Below are 6,358 nucleotides of genomic sequence, written 5' to 3'. Positions count from 1 at the left end.
GTGTGTGTATATATATATATATATATACACGCAGACATATATGTGTGTATATTTGCCTGTATCTCTAAATATGTGCCTCTATGTATGTATAGTATATATGTTCCAGTATGTGCGTGTATATACAGTGAGATTATTTAGGTATATTGTATACACACTATATAAACCACTCAATGTGTTTGTATCACTATGCTTGAAAAAGGTCCCAATGTGGGACAGAAACGTTGCATTTGCCATGTTGGCACAATAAACTTCACTTTTTTCATCTTGATCATCGGAGTGCTGCTGGATTTTCTTTGTGGATATTTGTATGGTCTTTGGATCGGGACTATCAGCTGGCACCCTTCACTATTTGATCTTGTACTTGGAAACAGAGTGCTGCTATCTTTCTACTGGTATATATATATATATATATATATATATATATATATATATATATATATATATATATATGGTTAATTTTTTTGTTTTGTGGGGGCTGCAATAGAGAATCCGGCACAGGGCGCCATCCAGCCTAAGGCCGTCCCTGGTGGTGTTAAAGGCAGCAGGATGGGGGTTTATGTTTCTATAGAGGGTGCGGAAGGGCTGCAGAAGTGAGGGGCCAAAAATGTATGGGAAGCAAACTCTGCATTTGTCAAGAGAAATCGTCATGGTGGTCTGGGACTGGGCCGGAGGGAGAAGGAAAGAAAGATGTCACCTGTGACCAGTGCCAGCCTATGGGGTGTGCGACCTGTGCCTTCGCACAGGGTGCATCACTCCAGCAGGTGGAAGGGGGCGCTGCACTGGCTCCCTTCCCCTGCTTGTTTCAGAAGCGCCCGGGCCCGGCGACTCAGTCGCCTTTCCTCTTGGGCGCTACTTCACTCAGTGGCCGTTGCTACCACTGTAGCAACCATAGCAGCTGCTAGCGGCGACATCGGGCATGAGGGCGGTGGCGCCGCTAGCAGCCGCTGCGGCTGCTACAGTGTTAGCGACAGCACTATAGCAGAGCAGGGAGGTATCTCCATGCTCTTCTATCTACTTGCGCCACTGTAGCTCCCTGAAGGAGCGTAATCCCCGTGTGGCTGGGGATTCCACTCCTGGAGCGCTCCTTGATGCCTCTGTCCATATATGGAAACTCCTGAAGCAGAATCCCCATCCACAGCGTTGCGGACGCTGTGACCGGGGATTCCACTCCACGAGAAGCCACTGACTGGACACAGACGGACAGGAGCTTCTCCTGGAGTAGAATCCCTAGTAGCAGCGTCGGCAACATTGTGTACAGGGATTCCGCTTCAGGAGTTTCCCCTGATGTCACTGTCCATATATGGACAGAGACATCAAGGAGCGCTCCAGGAGCGGAATCCCCGGCCACATGGGGATTCCGCTCCTTCAGGGAGCTTCAGTGGCGCTATCTATAGGAAGGGGGGGCTGCTATCTACAAGGGGGCTTTGGGCTGTGCAGCACTACCTACAAGAGGGCTGTGGGCTGTGTACAACTATCTACAAGGGGGCTTTAGGCTGCGTGGCACTACCAATAAGGGGGCTGTGGGCTGTGTGCCACTCCCTACCAGGGGGCTGTGTGGCACTCCCTACCAGGGGGCTGTGTGGCACTCCCTACCAGGGGGCTGTGTGGCACTCCATACCAGGGGGCTGTGTGGCACTCCCTACAGGGAGTCTGTGTGGCGCTATCTACAGATACACACCCCCCTATAGATAGTGCCACACACACACACCCCCTGCAGAGGATGCCACACAGCCCCTGAAGATTATGCCACACAGCCCCCCTGCAGATTTTGCCACACACAGCCCCCCTGTAGATGCCACACACCTTCCTGTAGATAGTGGCACATACTCCCCCCTGTAGACTGTGCCACATACTCCCCCCTGTAGACCGTGCCACATACTCCCCCCTGTAGACCGTGCCACATACTCCCCCTGTAGACCGTGCCACATACTCCCCCCTGTAGACCATGCCACATACTCCCCCTGTAGACCGTGCCACATACTCTCCCCTGTAGACCGTGCCACATACTCCCCCCTGTAGACCGTGCCACATACTCCCCCCTGTAGACCGTGCCACATACTCCCCCCTGTAGACAGTGCCACATACTCCCCCCTGTAGATAGAGCCATTGTGGCTCCCTCTATAAGCGGAATCCCTGCCAGGCATCGGGAATGCTCTGGATGAGGATTCCGCTGCAGGAAGTGCCCCTGACGTCACTGCCCTTATATGGACAGTGAAGTCATGGGCTCATTTTATGAGTGCAATCTCCGGCCAGGAGTCGGCAATGCTTTGGCCAGGGATTCTGCCGCTCCAGAAGGAGCCCCTGACTTCATTGTCCATATATGGACAGCGATGTAGTCAGTGGCTTCCTTTATGAGCGGAATCCCCGGCTAGGCATTGGCAATGCTCTGGCCAGAAATTCCGCTGCAGGAGGTGCCCCTGACGTCACTGCCCTTATATGGACAGTGAAGTCATGGGCTACTTGGGAATCCCCAGCCAAAGCGTTGCTGACGCCCTAGCTGGCAATTCCGCTCATAGAGAGAGCCCTGACTTCACTGACCATATAAGTGAAGTGACGTCAGTGGCACCTCCTGCAGCGGAATCCCCGGCAACGCTTTGGCCGGGGATTCCAGCGCTCCAGGAGTAGTAAATGGCAGAGCAGGAAGTGGATAGTTTACGGCTCTGCCATAGTATTCAATTGTATCTGAGTCCTGAGGACTCAGATGCAATTGAATGTAGCAGTTGCCGATACAAGTCCCGGGACAGTAATTTGCCAGGACTGGCTCTGTAAATTCGGGACAGTCCCGGCAAATTCGGGACAATTGGCAAGTATGTGCTTGCAGTAGACATGAGCAGAAAAAAAATGGGACATAGATAACTTCAAAACCACAAAAAAGGCCATACTTACTAAGTGGGTGGGTGAAAACCCGTTCCCAGCAGGACGCAGACAGGTCAAAAAATGCTGCAGAAGGAGGGTGCATTAAATAGTGATAGCCACTCCCACTAGTCTTGGGGGGAGTGGCAAACTAAGTGCTCACAAGTGTGCGATAAATGAGTGTCAGTGTTAGTGTAGTGCTAGGGTGTGAATGTATGGTAAATAAAGAAATGTGTACGTATGGAAGTGTCAGAACTGTGTGATAATGTAATAAAAAAGAAATGTGTGATGAATAGGGATCAGTGTTGTGAATAGTACATGGGGTGTCAGTACTATGTGTAATACGTGGAGGGATAATGTGCTGGTCGTCAGGCATAGCATATCTTGCCGAATCACAGCCTATTCGTAACGCCGCTACTGTTAGCTAAAGTGGGCTGCTCTGCATGCCAAACCAAACGCCAGTACATCATGCCCTCCCAGCATATAAGACCTGGCCGCGTCCTGAAAAAAAGTATACATAGTAAAAATATCCATGAAACATGGGGTATTAGTTGTTATTTTGGCCAAAATACGCAAAGCTCGCAACCCAACGTCAAGGGTCCCCAGTGCCTTGCGAGTCACTAACTACAACTTTTCGTTCCTAATTTAAGAACACCAGCAGAAAAAAATGGGACATAGATAACTTCCAAACCACAAAAAAGGCCATACTTACTAAGTGGGTGGGTGAAAACCCGTTCCCAGCAGGACGCAGACAGGTCAAAAAATGCTGCAGAAGAAGGGTGCATTAAAGAGGCTCTGTCACCAGATTTTGCAACCCCTATCTGCTATTGCAGCAGATAGGCGCTGCAATGTAGATTACAGTAACGTTTTTATTTTAAAAAAACAAGCATTTTTGGCCAAGTTATGACCATTTTTGTATTTATGCAAATGAGGCTTGCAAAAGTACAACTGGGCGTGTATTATGTGCGTACATCGGGGCGTTTTTACTACATTTACTAGCTGGGCGTTCTGACGAGAAGTATCATCCACTTCTCTTCAGAACGCCCAGCTTCTGGCAGATCACGCTGTGACGTCACTTCCCCAGGTCCTGCATCGTGTCAGACGAGCGAGGACACATCGGCACCAGAGGCTACAGTTGATTCTGCAGCAGCATCGGCGTTTGCAGGTAAACTTACCTGCAAACGCCGATGCTGCTGCAGAATCATCTGTAGCCTCTGGTGCCGATGTGTCCTCGCTCGTCTGACACGATGCAGGACCTGTGAGTGACGTCACAGCGTGATCTGCCAGAAGCTGGGCGTTCTGAAGAGAAGTGGATGATGCTTCTCGTCAGAACGCCCAGCTAGTAAAAGAAGTAAAAACGCCCCGATGTACGCACATAATACACGCCCAGTTGTACTTTTACTTTTCAACACGGCCAGTTGTACTTTTGCAAGCCTCATTTGCATAAATACAAAAATGGTCATAATTTGGCCAAAAATGCTCGTTTTTTAAAAATAAAAACGTTACTGTAATCTACATTGCAGCGCCTATCTGCTGCAATAGCAGATAGGGGTTGCAAAATCTGGTGACAGAGCCTCTTTAAATAGTGAAAGCCACTCCCACTAGTCTTGAGGGGAGTGGCGAACTAAGTGCTCACAAGTGTGCAATAAATGAGTGTCAGTGTTAGTGTAGTGCTAGGGTGTGAATGTATGGTAAAAAAAGAAATGTGTATGTATGGAAGTGTCAGAACTGTGTGATAATGTAATAAAAAATAAATGTGTGATGAATAGGGATCAGTGCTGTGAATAGTACATGGGGTGTCAGTACTATGTGTAATACGTGGAGGGATAATGTGCTGGTCGTCAGGCATAGCATATCTTGCCGAATAACAGCCTATTTGTAACACCGCTACTGTTAGCTAAGGCGGGCTGCTCTGCATGCCAAACCAAACGCCAGCACATCATGCCCTACCAGCATATAAGACCTGGCCGCATCCTGAAAAAAAGTATACATAGTAAAAATATCCATGGAACATGGGGTATTAGTTGTTATTTTGGCCAAAATACGCAAAGCTCGCAACCTAACGTCAAGGGCCTCCACGTATTACACATAGTACTGACACCCCATGTACTATTCACAGCACTGATCCCTATTCATCACACATTTATTTTTTATTACATTATCACACAGTTCTGATCCCTACGGGATCCGGCTGAGGTGAGTGGACGCGAGCTGGTGATGGACACTGGACTCATCACAGATACTGGGGTCGTCAAGGACACCAGTCATCACAGACACTGGAGTCGTCACAGACACTGGTCACGGATAACGGACTTAACATGGACACAGGACTGGATAGTCACAGACACAGGTTTCAGGGAACTGGAAACGGAACCTTCACAAACTAACTCTGGGTTAGCACTAACATTGCTCAGGCACTGAAGAAGTGGGAAGAGTTCCTTAAAAAGTCAGACATTTACTGGGATAAGCTGGGAGCAATATTCCTGGTGCGCGTGCTGGCCCTTTAAGAACAGGGACGCGCGCGCACCCTACGAGCATAGGCCGGGGAAGGAGGAGAGAGCAGAGCACACCGGCGTCCCTGAGCAGAGAGACGCCAGCGCTGAGGACAGGTAAGCTGGCGGCCACTGGGGTGAGTGAGACCCCTGGCCGCCGGCACTACAGATCCTAACTGGAAGATCCAAGACACTGATGTAAATCTGGCTGTATGGACTAAAACAGGATAGGATTTTTATGAACTGCCTATAGGACCAGTCCAAAACGGATGTATTTTCAACGTCACTATAACCAGTTTTCCTTTGGTAGACATGAAAAATTAAATAATATGAACTCTTCAACTGCAAGGGACATGTACATTAATAATTATCAGAAATAATAAAAACATAGTTCAAATGTACCTGCTACAGATTATGTACAAATCACTGCACTGAACCACCTGCTCTGTGCCGCTAGCAGCACAGGCAAGAAGAGGCCCAATGTGCCCGTCGTGCGAACAAGATCAACTGTGTTGTAGTTTTATTATTTTTGTCAGCACAAAGTAGGAACTATTAGCGTGGGGGAGCCACATTAAAAGACACAAAGTTGGTCAGAAATACAGTGGGGGCACAAAGAGGGATATCACTGTGTGGGGGCACAAAGAGGTAAATAAACACTGTGGGGCATATGAGGACATCAGCAATTGGTCATGATGTTCTCCCTGCCACAGATATAGCCTTATTGAATATCAATGTAGCAGAGATGTCTCCAGAACATCGCTGGCCTGTGGCGCATATTTTTATTTTTTTCATATTCAAAATTTTTATTGAGTTTCAATACACACAAATACAAGACATAGTGGAGGGAAGGCCTCCACACAGTAAAAGAGAACAACAAACAAGGCCAAGGACCAAAGCAAAAACAAAAATCTAAAATGTGCATCACATCTCAATACAAAGGACATTATTCAGTATACAACAGCAGCATGAATGAGCCTAGAAGCAAAACATCAGAAGGCACAATGAGGCCACTG

This window comes from Rhinoderma darwinii, chromosome 1 (genome assembly GCF_050947455.1).
Source record: "Rhinoderma darwinii isolate aRhiDar2 chromosome 1, aRhiDar2.hap1, whole genome shotgun sequence".
NCBI classification, from domain to species: domain Eukaryota; kingdom Metazoa; phylum Chordata; class Amphibia; order Anura; family Rhinodermatidae; genus Rhinoderma; species Rhinoderma darwinii.
Note: the sequence above shows the minus strand (reverse complement) of the source record.